This window comes from Poecilia reticulata, chromosome 11, assembly GCF_904066995.2.
Source record: "Poecilia reticulata chromosome 11, P_reticulata-male-v2, whole genome shotgun sequence".
Taxonomy (NCBI): Eukaryota; Metazoa; Chordata; class Actinopteri; order Cyprinodontiformes; family Poeciliidae; genus Poecilia; species Poecilia reticulata.
In genome coordinates this window covers 26681818-26696300 of record NC_088840.1, presented here as the reverse complement: position 1 = coordinate 26696300, position 14483 = coordinate 26681818, and the positions used below count along the sequence as shown (strand labels likewise).

At 39.2% G+C, this 14483-nt stretch overlaps 3 long non-coding RNA genes across 3 annotated transcripts; 1 reads left to right on the top strand and 2 right to left on the bottom strand.

Annotated features, from left to right (window-relative positions):
* The first annotated feature begins 4950 nt into the window (after window positions 1–4950).
* On the top strand, window positions 4951–9071 carry LOC145553557 (uncharacterized). The gene is made up of 4 exons (XR_014089582.1): window positions 4951–5645; window positions 8143–8405; window positions 8649–8897; window positions 8984–9071. It is a non-coding gene; the product is annotated as an uncharacterized LOC145553557 (long non-coding RNA).
* On the bottom strand, window positions 8892–9547 carry LOC145553558 (uncharacterized). Its single transcript, XR_014089583.1, has 2 exons — window positions 9225–9547; window positions 8892–9102 (listed from the first exon to the last, which is right to left on the bottom strand). It is a non-coding gene; the product is annotated as an uncharacterized LOC145553558 (long non-coding RNA).
* Window positions 9548–13210: 3663 nt separating this feature from the next.
* LOC145553596 (uncharacterized) lies at window positions 13211–14363 on the bottom strand. The gene is made up of 4 exons (XR_014089634.1): window positions 13999–14363; window positions 13603–13839; window positions 13424–13528; window positions 13211–13320 (listed from the first exon to the last, which is right to left on the bottom strand). It is a non-coding gene; the product is annotated as an uncharacterized LOC145553596 (long non-coding RNA).
* Between the last annotated feature and the right edge of the window lie 120 nt (window positions 14364–14483).

Below are 14483 nucleotides of genomic sequence, written 5' to 3'. Positions count from 1 at the left end.
AACACTTTGTCATAGTTTTCCTGGAAAACCCACAAAGAGAAAAGAAAAACAAAACATTTAGGTCATAAGGAATCCTTTCAGGGTCCTTGGTAAAAAATAAAATTAAATTAAAAGAAGCTCGCCAGCAAAAAAAAAAAAACTTCATATAGAGCTCTATATTTGTGTGCGTGTCTGATGCGTACGAAACGATGAAAGAGGTTGTTCTGGCTGGGATGGCGACCCAGAATGACGATGGCAGCCGACGTCCACAGACACAGAAACCCCGCAGCCTCTCTCTCTTCCTCCGCAGGCACAGGAGCACCTTCCCAGTGTTCCCTTCCCCAATATCGGCCACAATAATGCACTAGCAGGAAAACATATCAGGCATAAAAAGTCAAGGCTATGCAGAAGGGCAGCTCCGCAGCAGCTCTGAAACTCTAAAGCCCGGGAGTTTCCCTAGTAACTGCAGTCGGAACGCTGCCGTAAAGTGATGTCGTACCTTGCTCTTAAAGGGACACTACCCATAAAGTAAAAACAATACAGAAAAGCAAATAACACAGAACAAACAAATAAAATACAGCTGGGTTACAGAAGCAGCAGAAAATTCTATTAAAAAGTCAGGGAGTAATAATGGTAAGAAAAGGTGCCATGGTGGACAAGTGAGTGCAAGGAAGCAATTAAATTAAGAAATAAAGCCTTAAATGTATTAAAACATAACCCAGTTTATATGAACTTAATTGATTATAAAAGGAAGCAAGCAGTAGTAAGGAGGATTATAAAGAAAGCTAAGAGAGACTGTTGGGGAAATTTTTGTAGTACAATAGGGAGAGATACAAAAATTGAGAAGATATGGAAAGTAATTAAAAAAATGAATGGTATTAAAAAAGAGTTTGATTATCCTGTATTAAAAGTAGAGAAGGTTGATATAATTAGAGATCAGGATAAAGCTGAGGTATTGGCAAAATTATTTAGTAAGATACATAGCACAAATAACATTAGTGAAGAGGGAAGAAAAGGAAGAGAATATACTGTTCTTAAGTATAAAAATTTAATACAGAGTGACGAAGAAATAAATCATTTTTTGAATGTTGATTTTACCATAGTGGAATTAGATTGTGTGCTTAAAAAGACCAAAAACACAGCGCCAGGTAAAGATAAAATTTGGTATAGAATGATAAGTCAACTAAGTGATAAGTCAAAAGCTATAATATTACAATTATTCAATAAAATATGGGAGGAGGGAAAATTACCAGAGTTATTGAAGGAATCTATTATTGTACCAATAGCTAAACCAGGAAAAGATCATTCAAAACCAGAAAGATATAGGCCAATAGAATTAACTTCAAACTTATGTAAAATAATGGAAAAATGATTAATAATAGATTAGTTTATTATTTAAATACAAATGGATATATTTCTAATTATCAAAGTGGTTTTCGTAAAGGGAGTAGCACTAATGACTCAAAATTATGTCTTGAGCATGAAGTTAGAAGAGCTCAAGTAAACAAAGAAAGTGCAGTGGCAGTATTTTTCGATATTGAAAAAGCATATAATATGATGTGGGTAGAGGGGTTATTAATTAAGTTACACAAATTGGGGATTAAAGGAAAAATATATGAATGGATTAAAGACTTTTTAACAAACAGGGAATTACAGGTAAGAATTGGAGAAGTAGTTTCAGATAAATATGTAGTGGAAAATGAAACGCCACATGTTAGTATTATAAGTCCATTATTGTTTTCGGTTATGATAAATGACGTATTCAAAACATTGGAAAGGACATGGGTTGTTCACTCATTGCAGATGATGGAGCAATATGGAAAAGAGGGAAAAATGTTGAGTTTATAGTAAAGAAATTACAAAAGGTCATTATTGATACAGAGGTGTGGGCTCTGAAATGGGGATTTAAATTCTCAGTGTATAAAACAAAAGTAATTATATTTTCTCAGAAAAAAACAAACAAAGTAATAGAATTAAAATTATATAATCAACTAATAGAGCAGGTAAAGAGTATAAAATTTGTAGGTTTGTGGTTTGATGAAAAATTAAAATGGAATATTCACATTCAAAAAATTGTTGATAAATGTAAGAGAAAGTTGAATATATTAAGGTGTTTGGCTGGTAGTGAATGGGGGGCAGACAGACAATCGCCAAAACATATTTATACAGGAATGGTAAGATCTGACTTTGATTTTGGTTGTTTAGTTTACAGTTCAGCAGATAAAACTCATCTGGATAAATTAGACAATATTCAACATCAAACATTAAGATTGTGTACTGGAGCATTCAAAACAACACCTATAGCAGCCTTAGAAATAGAAACGGGAGAAATGCCATTAGATCTAAGGAGAACTAAACTAGGAATTAATTATTGGTTAAATTTGATGGTGTGGCGGATACAATGTATATATTTCACACCAGAATGTATGCTTTTATTTTGAAGGAGAGAAGGTGAGGTGTGAAGTGACCAACGGTTGTGGTTCATTCCATTTTTGGTTTTATGTTGGAAGACATTGAGAATTAAACAAGACTCAAATCTTTTTCGTCTTTTTCTGCTGACTTCCACATTGGGTAATAAATGTGATCATCCAACTCGGGAAATGTTAAAGTCATGTTGGGAAAAGGAAAAGAAAGACATAAGAAGTTATGGATGGAAAATTGAAAAGGACGTAAAGGAATTTAAAATGAATGTTTTAGAAATTAGTAAACAGATCCAATATCAATTATATCACCCTGGATTCTACCAGAAACAATAGTAGATATATCATTAATGGTAAAGAAACAAGACCAATCAAATGTTGTAGATAGATATTCAGCACAATCACATTTAAATCAGTATTATCGACACGTCCAAATTTACACAGATGCATCAAAAATAGCCGGAAAAATAGGAATAGCATTTGCAATCCCAGAATTCAATTTGAAAATAGGGAAGCGAATTACGGATGGGTTATCAATTTATACAGGAGAAATATTAGCTATACTATTAGCATTACAATGGATAGAGGATGTAAAACCACTGCAAGCAATAATTTGCTCCGATTCAAGCTTGGCTTTGATAAGCATAAAATATAACAATACGGATTGTAGGATGGACATCTTATTAGAAATATATCATACTCTATTTAGAATACAAAATATGGGGTTATTAGTTGTTTTTGTATGGGTTCCAGCACATATAGGGGTAGTAGGTAACGAGAGGGCTGATAAAACGGCAAAGAAGGCAATACATAATTCTATTAGTTTTACTGTTAGGACAAGTAAATCTGAAGGGAAAAGTCAAATCCATGAGGAGCTGATGAAAATATGGCAGAGAAGGTGGGATGAAGGTTTAACAGGAAGATGGTTTTTATAAAATTCGAAAGTTTGTAGGAAGGAAAAGGAAGGGTAGAAGAAACAGGAAGGAGGAAAGAATAATAACAAGGTTAAGGTTTGGACATACAGGGCTTAATTATTCACTTTTTAAAATACGAAAGCATAAAACTGGAAAGTGTGATTATTGTGAGAAGTTTGAAACAACAGAGCATGTTATTTTAGAGCGTTGTAAATATGAAGATGAGAGAAGATGCATGTTGAGAGAGTGTGTAGGTATTAAAGAAAGGTTTAATTTATCAGATTTTTGAGGAGGGATTTGGGGAGTAGACATATTCAAATAATTATTCGGTTTCTTAAAAAACAAAGATATGTCATAGAATCTGAGTAGAGTAAGATGGTTGTGAATGTGCAAAGAACAATGAAGAGAGGTATATAAGCTATATAAAAGTAAAGTTATATAAGTAGGTGTGTGTGTGAGAGTGTATATGGATCATCACGAACCACACTCCATACCAGTAAGTGGCGGTAATGCTACTGAGTTTGTTGCCTACCGCCAATAAAAACCAAGAAGAAGAAGACTTCACAAGACGTACGAACAGTAGGTGATGTGGCAAAGTGTGATTTAGTCTGAGCTAAAGCTGGGGAACAATAGTCTGCTTGGGGGGGAGGAAAGGAAGGAAGGGGAAAGAAGGGGGTGGGGGAAGAAGAAAGGGGAAGAGTGAGGCCGATCCCAGAGTCGTGAGTTCGATCCTACCAGTCACCATACTATGTTTTAGTGAAAAGATTTCCCACAATCAATGTTTAAGTGTTATGAAGTAATGACTGTTTGGTTTTTTTGTATCTTGAAAACATTTTAAATGCTTTTTTGTACAGATAGTGTAGTACTGTAAACTAAAACACAACACTTTGTCATAAAAGGCTTTCCTTTTAAAACTTTATTGATGAATTCCTTAATTTTTCTTTATTCTACCAATATAGTCAAATTGATGTGTTAAATTATACTGTATGCTATATACTTGATACAGTATATTTTAATGTCCGTAATCATACCCAGTGCTTATTTTCATTTTTCACAGCTAAACAATGACTGAAACCAAAATATTATTTAAAGTGTCTTTCCTTAAGTACTTTTTTAGTGAAGTGAAATTATGACCAATAATTCAGAATTGGAAGCAGCTAACATTTACTCACAGTAAAAGACCATAGACCTTATCGATTTCAAAGAACCAAATATTTATTCATCAACAATTAAGACGGTGAATTAAACATTTTTAGTTAGTCCAAAAACATTGTAGCATTTGGATGCAACACATTTCCATTGAAGTCTCCCATTTCTTTCTTCAACCAAGAAATGTGTGGTTTTGCTGAAGGACTTGAAACCTTTTACACTATGGTTTGTTGAATTACTTGGTGTACACAATGACATCAATCAACCTAAAACAAAATAAATATCACTCTGTGAACTAAATAAAAATAGTCAAAACAACATAACGTTAATTATGTAAATATTAAATATTTAGCACAGATAGGATTTAAATATAATTACTAGATCATGTCAAAACTTTTTTAACGTTCCTGTCAACCCAAACAAACATGCAGTCAGTTTCTAGAGCAGTGTTTCTCAACCCTGGTCCTCAGCGCCCCCTGTCCTGCATGTCTTAGGTATTTCCCTTCTGCCACACACCTGAATTGTATCTCTGGGTGATTAACAGGCTTCTGCACCACTTGATGGTCATGCAATCATTTGAATCAGCTGTTCTGGAATAGAGGCACATCTAAAACATGCAGAGCAGGGGCATTGAGGACCAGGGTTGAGAAACACTGTTCTAGAGTTTCTGACTCAGAACCTTTCATCCAGTGAAATGGACCTTACCAAGCTCCGCCCAGAAACGCCCCTCGAAAGTCCCACGTGACTTCATGTCTCACATTAACAGCCTGGCAGAGCTAATAGCTTCTATGGAGGAAGGTGGGAGGTTCCGTCTGAGCAGGTGGAATCTAAGTAGCTGATTGATGGTTAAAAAGTTGAAATCAAGAACTGAAAAAGGAGAAGATGAAGATAAAGAGTTAAGAATACCTCGGACTTCTGGAAGTCGGCGTCGGGGGAATGTTCAAGACTCTATCGGGAAATCCCGAGGACTGGTGAACGAACTTTGGACGAAGACTACGGCGGGTAGACACAGCTGTGCTGTGAGTGGACCAGAGTGGGGAAATGGTGAAAGAGACGGGAGTTCTGAAACATCGAATAGTGAAAGGATGAGTTCAAAAAGAGGAAATTCTTCAGCAACGGCAGGTGGAGAAAAGAAGGGAAGAGTAGTGAAAAGCTGGGATGAGTCTGAAGAGGAAATGGAGAGGTAAGTGAGAGAGTTCAAAGTGATTGTTAGAGTTAATGAGGAGATCAGTCCAGTTAAACTTTCTATGAGAGGCTCCAAGGGACAAAACCTACAAACTCTCTTTCACTGTGCGGTTTATGTTTGATTCATGTTTCTCTCCTGCGGCTTTAAAAATGTAAAACTTTGTGTTGATTTGCTAAAGGAAATCATATATCTGAAAATAAATTAATATGTGGGTAAAAAATTCTGTAAACCACAAATGTTCTACCTTTATCAAAATTGCTGACATTTGACATGCAAAAAATCTTTCGAATTACATAAGCAATAATTCTTTCACTTCAGGATGACGCAGGGACACCTATAAGACCAATTTTAACTGAGGTTGTACGTATGTGCTTTACAGGATTTTTTTGCCTACACAATATATCAAAAAAATTTCAGATACATAATGTCGTTTTGCAAATTAATTAACACAAAGTTTTAGCCTCTTATAGCCGCCGGAGAGAAACTTGACGTGTGAATCAAATATTAACCGGAAATCCACTTTTATTTTGAAAAGAGAGCGCCATAACTTGTGCTGTCGCGCACATTAAATCAAGTGCATGCTGGCTTTACTGCCATTTCCGAAGTGGCGGCTAGCTTTTTCCCACTGATAGATGGGGTTTCTGATGCTGGCTGTCGGCTTCAAAACACTTCTGATATTGCTGACATTACTGTAGGAGCGCTAACGATGTCATTCTGTGAGTCGCTGCCGCTCAGCTATTTTCCTGTCCGCGAAAACCCGCCTACTCTGCCTGGGGTCCAATCAGAAACTGAAATTTTAAGTTAACTTCCGTTGCAATCAAACGATAGTGAATGAAAGAGAGTTTGATAGTGAATGAAAGAGAGTTTGATAGTGAATGAAAGAGAGTTTGTAGGTTTTGTCCCTTGGGGCCTCTCATAACTTTCCACGATTCTGAAGAATCAAGTGGGGATATCACTAATGCAAAAGTACTAAGAGATGGAAACTTAATGGTAAGTTGTAATACAGAGGAAAAAAAAGACAGAGCATGTAGGATGAGAGAAATGGGAAAATATAGAGTGTGGTACAAGAAGGAAGTAAATGGAGGAAGGGAGTGATTTGGGGGATCCCAGTGGAGGTGTCAGATGAGGAAATCAAATCAAATCTCAAAGGAGGAAAATAAAAAAATGTAAGAAGGCTTCAGACCTTTAAAAATGGAGAAAAAACCAACAGTGAAAGTATCCTGATAGAGTTTGATGAAGAAAAACTCCAGAAAAAGTCTATTTAGGATATTTGTCCTACAATGTAAGAGAGTATGTCCCACGACCAATTAGATGTTTTAAATGTCAAATAGTTTTGGATGGATTATAAACGATGAGATAAGTAAGATGGGAATAAATCATTATTTAATTAGTCCTGTGGTGAGTATTCCCGATACTCCATCTTGATTAAGTGGAAAACCTGAATTTGATTTAAGCTTATTGGAAAAGGCAGACAATAGAAAAAAAGAGGTGGAAAGGTATAAAATAAAGAATATGCTGAGTATTTACAAGTATATACAGATGCTTCTAAAATAATAAATGAAAAAATTGGAATAGCATTTATAATTCCGGACTTGCATATTATGAAAAATAAAAGAATAACAGACAGATTGACAGTTTATACAGGTGAGCTAATGGCTATATTAATGCCTCTAGAATAGAGTGAGGAAACGAGAAAAAGAAATATTGATTTGTTCAGATTCAAGTAGTGCATTAATAAGTATTTTAGAACAGAATTCAGAAACGAGACAAGATATCATATTGAATATTAATTTTTAGAATTAAAAAATATGGGTCCAGGGTTAAGTTAATTTGGATTCCTGCTCATATTGGAATAGTAGGATGAGTTGGCGGATAAATTTGCTAAGAGTGCAACAAAAAGGGATAGTGTTGAGGTAAATATCAAAATAAGCAGAAATGAGGTCAAAAGTAAGTAGCATTTAGCTGTGCGTCACAGCTAAATGCTACCGGTCGATGAGGAAAACAGCAGATCCTCACACCCTCAGCATAAATATAGCTGTGGACAAGATCACTGACACCTATTGTTCTTGCAAGGCTGGATAAGTCGGACTTTCATGGTTTTGAGGGTTCGAATGTGCCTAGGACTTTCACACGGTACTCTGTTTTTTTTAATTAATAAATCTGAAACGGTACTTGATTTTAAACTTTAATCTACTTTATTTAAACCAGTAGTTCCCTAGTCTGGTCCTCATGTACCCCCCCACTGCATGTTTTAAGTGTCCTGCTTGCAAACAGCTTACTTAAATGATTAAAAGGCTTCTGCAGCACTTGTTGGGACCCACTGGTTTAGACTGTTATTTCTCTCTTTTTCTTCTGTGGCATGTTGGCCTTTTCCTTTGGTACAAATATGGGTTATCCAGTCCGATCAACCAGAAGTTCCAGGAAATTCTTTGAGATAACAAAGAAATGACTGTGTATATATCTGTACCAATTTTTTTATTTCTTATTTTTTAAGGAGACCCGGTGTGACTACAGAGGTTTTCCTGGATGGGAGGCAGTTGACAGCTTGGCAGAGAACCTTTTGAGCCCCAACAGAACAATAACTGCATTGTCAACAACAGAGGTAGAAAATGTCTTGCAGCTGTATTCTAACCTGCATGCTATGGACAAGCAGCCCCCCAAATACACCTTAAAAAACAAGAAGAGCACGTTACCAGGACCATGGAGGGCTTCCCGGAAACAAAGTGGCTCTGCACCTGGTCAGCAAGCAGCTGAAAGGTAACCTGTCTGATATTTGACACAATGGATAACTTGTTTGCATATTCACTCATGGAAGCCAAATACATTTTTTTTTTTTTTCTCAGCGTTGTAAAGTTTTAAGCTTAGGAGATTAATGTGGGTTTGCTGAGCTCATCAAAATGAGAAGTACTTTTCTACTGCACTTCATTGCTGCTCCAATCAAATCAGTGTTGATGAACTTTAGTGTTTTTCTACTATTTCAATGACCCGTTTGTCACACAGACTCTTCATGGCCAGGCTGCCCAGAGACCTGTGACTCAGAGTGTCTGAGTGCATTTGCCTTAAGCTGTTGAAAGAATATCGGCAAGCAAGAAACCGGCCAAAAGACACCAAGGGGAAGGTTTTACCCATCCCGCAGTCTATTGTTCAAACATACTGCCACATTAAACAACTGCTTGAGGACTCCCAGCCCATACAGGACGAGACCAACTTGTTGTTGGTCATCATCAACAATACCACTGTGTGTGCTTGGTAAGAAGTCCTTTATTTTCAACAGATATTGCACTTTAAAGATGGCTCGACTTTGAAAGGAAACAATTTCTGTTTTTATCTTTCAGGCTACATGAGCGGCAGAAGAGAACAGACAGGGACTCTCTTCTCCAAGGTGTGAAACTTCCTCCGAAGGTGTCCGTGGCTGACGCCTCCGTCCCAGAAGCGAGACGGCTCCCCTCCATTCCTGTGGAACACGGACATAAAAGTATGGAGTTTAAGGAACCTGAAAACAGTGAAGGCGAGGCACTGATCAGTCAACGGGTTGGTGGAAAAGCTGGCTTCACACAGCATTATCCTCCATCATACCAGGAAGGACACTTTTCACAGGCCCCAGTTCCTGCCAGCTTCTTGTATCCACAGACTGATCAGCCACCATCATCTGCTTGGTCCCACTGTGAGCAGAACCAGGTGCCACAAGCGCCATCCACTTCTTTGGGTTTCTGCTACGGTCCACCAGCTCCAGTTTTGACCTCATTTGGACAAGGACAATTCCTACCCAAACAACAGTCAAAAACATAACGTTAATTATGTAAATATTAAATATTTAGCACAGATAGGATTTAAATATAATTACTAGATCATGTCAAATCTTTTTTCACGTTCTTGTCGATCCAAACAAACATGCAGTCAGTTTCTGACTCAGAACCTTTCATTCAGTGTAATGTAGCTCAAGTGCTTCGATGTCCCAGGTGGTCATCAAGGGCATAGCAGGAGTCGCGGCACGGAGGACCGCCAGGCGCATGATGGTTACGTGCCTCTTAACATTTTGAAGCACGTCACTGAGGAGCGCACTGGCCAACTCGGAGTGGAACTTGGAGGAGAGGTGGATGTCAAATCGGGATGCGGCATAGCCGCACCCCTCTACGGGACAGGGCTGTCCCCTGATGTTAACGCGCCCTGACCCAAGTTCCTAACACCATGGTCCATCCTTAGATGCCCAGCCAGTTTTGATGTTCGGTGTGGCAGATGGGGCATCTTGGAGACATTCTTGAAAAGAATTTGATCAATCAATGACAAATGAAATCAATTTTTAATTGACAGAATTGTTTTATTTAGCCATTCTTTTACAGCAGCTGGATCAGGTTCTATTATCCCCTGTGCAGATATACTTCAAATACTTCACAGAAGTCTGAAAGAATTTGCATTTAGAAGGGGACAGTTTGAGACCAAAATTAGCAATGCGTTGGAGGACCCTCATTAACCCTTTTGGTGAGTATATTTGTGGTGCCGCGACTCTGTTCTGCTGTCTGTCTGTGTCTGAGGAACTCCTGTCTCCCACCCCTCTACGGGACAGGGCTGTCCCCTGATGTTAACGCGCCCTGACCCGTAGTTGACGAGGATCCGCCTCTCCTCCAAGTTCTCAACACCATGAGCCGTTTTTAGATGGCGAGCCAGTTTTGATGCAAGGTGTTTGCAGATGGGGCATCTTGGAGAATTAAGTTTTGAATGAAAAGTAGTTTGAACATGAATATTGTATAGTATCAAAAGAAAATCTACAAAACAATTACCACTTTGCATTAAAATCCAAACAGTCAAAAACATAACGTTAATTATGTAAATATTAAATATTTAGCACAAATAGGATTTAAATATAATTACTAGATCATGTCAAATCTTTTTTCACGTTCTTGTCAATCCAAACAAACATGCAGTCAGTTTCTAGAGTTTCACTCAGAACCTTTCAGTGTAATGTACCTGAAGTGTGTCGATGTCCCAGGTGGTGATCAACGGGACAGCAGGAGTCGCGGTACGGAGGACCGCCAGGCGCATGATGGTGACGTGCCTCTTGACGCCTTGAATATAGTCACTAAGGAGCGACCTGGCCACCTCCGAGTGGTACTTGGAGGAGAGGTGGATGTCAAGCCGGGATGCGGCATAGCTGCACCCCTCTACAGGACAGGGCTGTCCCCTGATGTTAACGCGCCCTGACCCGTAGTTGACGAGGATCCGCCTCTCCAAGTTCCTGACACCATGCTCCATCCTTAGATGCCCCGCCAGTTTTGATGTTCGGTGTTGGCAGATGGGGCATCTTGGAGACATTCTTGAAAAAGAATTTGACCAATCAATGACAAATGAATCAATTTTTAATTGACAGAATTGTTTAATGTAGCCATTCTTTTACAGCAGCTGGATCAGGTTCTATTATCCCTGTGCAGATATACTTCAATACTTCACAGAAGTCTGAAAGAATTTGCATTTAGAAGGGGACAGTTTGAGACCAAAATTAGCAATGCGTTGGAGGACCTCATTAACCTCACCTCATGTTCTTCAACCGAGCTTGAAATATATCATCTAAGAAGGCAACAACCTCCAACAATTTTTAATTGTTATCAACAAACATACTGTAAGTATTTGTTAAGCATAACAGTTATGTGTCACATCCATGGTAGCTTGCTACCAACCGAGCAGCTGGCGGGCTACCCTGGATGTGCTAACTAGTCCACTTGGTGCAAGCTATCGTGGAGCAAACGTTTGTTTCCACAGTTACAAATTCGAAGGTTTTCTGCTTTCAAAGTTACATTAACTCACCCATTGAATGGTTGAGGAAGGGGAAGAGTGAGGCCGATCCCAGAGTCGTGAGTTCGATCCTACCAGTCGCCATACTATGTTTTAGTGAAAAGATTTCGCACAATCAATGTTTAAGTGTTATGAAGTAATGACTGTTTGTTTTTTTGTATCTTGAAAACATTTTAAATGCTTTTTTGTACAGATGGTGTAGTACTGTAAAGTAAAACACAACACTTTGTAATAAAAGGCTTTCGTTTTAAAACTGATGAATTCCTTAATTTTTTTTTATTCTACCAATATAGTCAAATTGATGTTAAATTATACTGTATGCTATATACAGTATATTTTAATGTCCGTAATCATACCCAGTGCTTATTTTCATTTTTCACAGCTAAACAATGACTGAAACTAAAATATTCTTTCAAGTGTCTTTCCTTAAGTACTTTTTGAGTGAAGTGAATAATAATTTTTTCTAGTGTATGCTTAAAATTATTACCAATAATTCAGAATTGGAAGCAGCTAACATTTACTCACAGTAAAAGACCATAGACCTCATCGATTTCAAAGAACCAAATATTTATTCATCAACAATTAAGACGGTGAATTAAACATTTTTAGTTGGTCCAAAAACATTGTAGCATTTGGATGCAACACATTTCCATTGAAGTCTCCCATTTCTTTCTTAAACCAAGAAATGTGTGGTTTGCTGAAGGACTTGAAACCTTTTACACTATGGTTTGGTTGAATTACTTGGTGTACACAATGACATCAATCAAAAAAAAAATAAATATCACTCTGTGAACTAAATAAAAACTATATGAAACAGTTTGTGAAGTTATTTAAAGTAAAGAAAACATTTATTTTTTTTATTTGTTCCAGCCACTGCTGGAACAAATTCAGCTCACTGGGAGGTGAAAGTGAGACTTTCATTAGAGGGACAGTAAATTTGCCCCCTATATTGGCTGTGTCCTGTTTCAGCTATTCTAAACTGCCCGCATTTTTTGCATGTGTTGTGCAAAACTTTGCGTGTCAGTTTTTGAGGTTCTCTACCAGGTTGAGCAGGGGCCACAGCAGAGTCCAGAGCAGGGCCAGAGCAGGGGCCACAGCAGAGTCCAGAGCAGGGGCCACAGCATAAGCATGTGGAGGAGGGGTGGAGAGGCTCCACAAACTCTGTTGCTGTTGGGTAGTGAGGATAACGGATCCCTGTGGTGCCACTGGAGTAATTGCCACTAGCTGAGGCCTTTTGGGTGGGGCAGGGAGAAGCTGCCGCTGTCCTGATGGATTTGTCCCATCAGTGAATTGTAGCTTTTTTTTATTTTGACTGCCCCACAGTGTTGGATGGTAGCCTGTACGAATGCAGTGGCCCTGAATGTGGTACGCCGTAATGCGGACGTATATTTGCAGGCAGAAGTGGGTCAGCAGCAACAGAAAAGCGGCTGGGAAGGTTTAACCCTTGAAGTACCACAGCGGTTTCTTGCCTTTTGACCCTTCTGTTATGCCACTGAACCAGGGTGGTGTAGCTCACATCCACTAGCTGCAGGTTTGTCTGCCCCATCACGGCTCCATTTGCCAGAACGAGCTGCCTGATCTTCCTTTACTCTTGAAGGATTAAATCCCACCTGGAGACTGTGCCTGCCCCTTTTCTTTGGACTACGACGGATATTGCACAGCCGGACAAAGATGGTCTCCACCAGGCGGCAGCAGTCTGGCCATCGGGCAGATGGAGTGGTTAAAGCATGCCTCGTCACACTCTCAACCCCAGGAGTAAATTCCTGCCTCTACTTGGGGACCTAAACCTCCCAGTGTTCAATTTCTCTTGATGCCTTGCAGCAAATACCACCCTCTGTTCATCAAACTCCAGCAGGTTCTGCCACAGAGCAACAATGCAGCTCACCTAAACAGGAAAATAAAACAATTATACATGAGGACACAGCAATATGCAAGTGAGGTGAAAGGTGTGTGCATGTCTGCAGCAAGCAACAACTCATGTGACTCACCTCCTGGTTGGTCAGCACCAGTGAGGTTTTGCTCCTTAGCTCCACCAGATACTCAGCCAAGCTGTCAACTTTGCCCAGGCCTGGTACACCGACCTCATCTAAACCCTGAGAAAACAACAAAAAATGTTGAAGTTATTTTTTATTTTTCTTCAATTCTACAGCTTACTAAGAATGCCCACCTCTGACATAGGCACAGCAATGCCAGGCTGGGTGGAGGATTCGAGCTGTGATGTAGCAGAGAAAAGGGTCTCATCGTCTAGCTCCGATACTAGAAAGTCCCAAGCTTCCTCGTCCACAAAGCCTTCATCTTCCTCCGCTACATTTGCCTCCACACCTTCCAGCAGAACATCTGTCTGTTCTGAGTTTCAGTGGCTTTCCTGTTTGACTTAGAAGGTAGTCAACGCCCAGTAGCTCACCTATGGAAAATCAAACACATTGATAGTAAAACAGTCCAAAACATGTTACATATTAGTGATTTTTTTAATACTATAGTTCATCTAAAACTGTTTTTCCTTCACATATTTCATTTTGTAATACCTGTGTACTTTGAAGGAGGCTTAAATTGTGGGACTTACCCTCGTCCCAGCACCTTCAAGCTGTTCTGATTTATGGACCGAGTCATGTCTCCAGCATATGTCAGAAGAGACGATGGTTTATTGGTCACAGCTGCAGAACCCCGGTCCTGATTCCATCTATTCCAGCCTGGAGGCAGCTGGCTGGGTCCAAACAAACATGCAGTCAGTTTCTAGAGTTTCTGACTCAGAACCTGTCATTCAGTGTAATGGACCTTACCAAGCTTAAGGTCCATTGAACACAAAGGTCTCGAGGAGAAGCTCGAGGGTCCCGGGCCGGTCACCTCCTGATCCAGGGCTTCCCGGTCCCAGGTCGTCACCAAAGGAACATGAGGGTTCGATGCCCGTAGCACTGCCAACCGCCTAAGGGTCACCTCCCTCTTGATGTCATTTACCACATCATGCAGCAGGACTAGTATCTCAAGTTTTGATTTAAGTTTATTTGAATCCATTTCAAATCTTAGGAAAAATACTCTTCAGAAAATTAC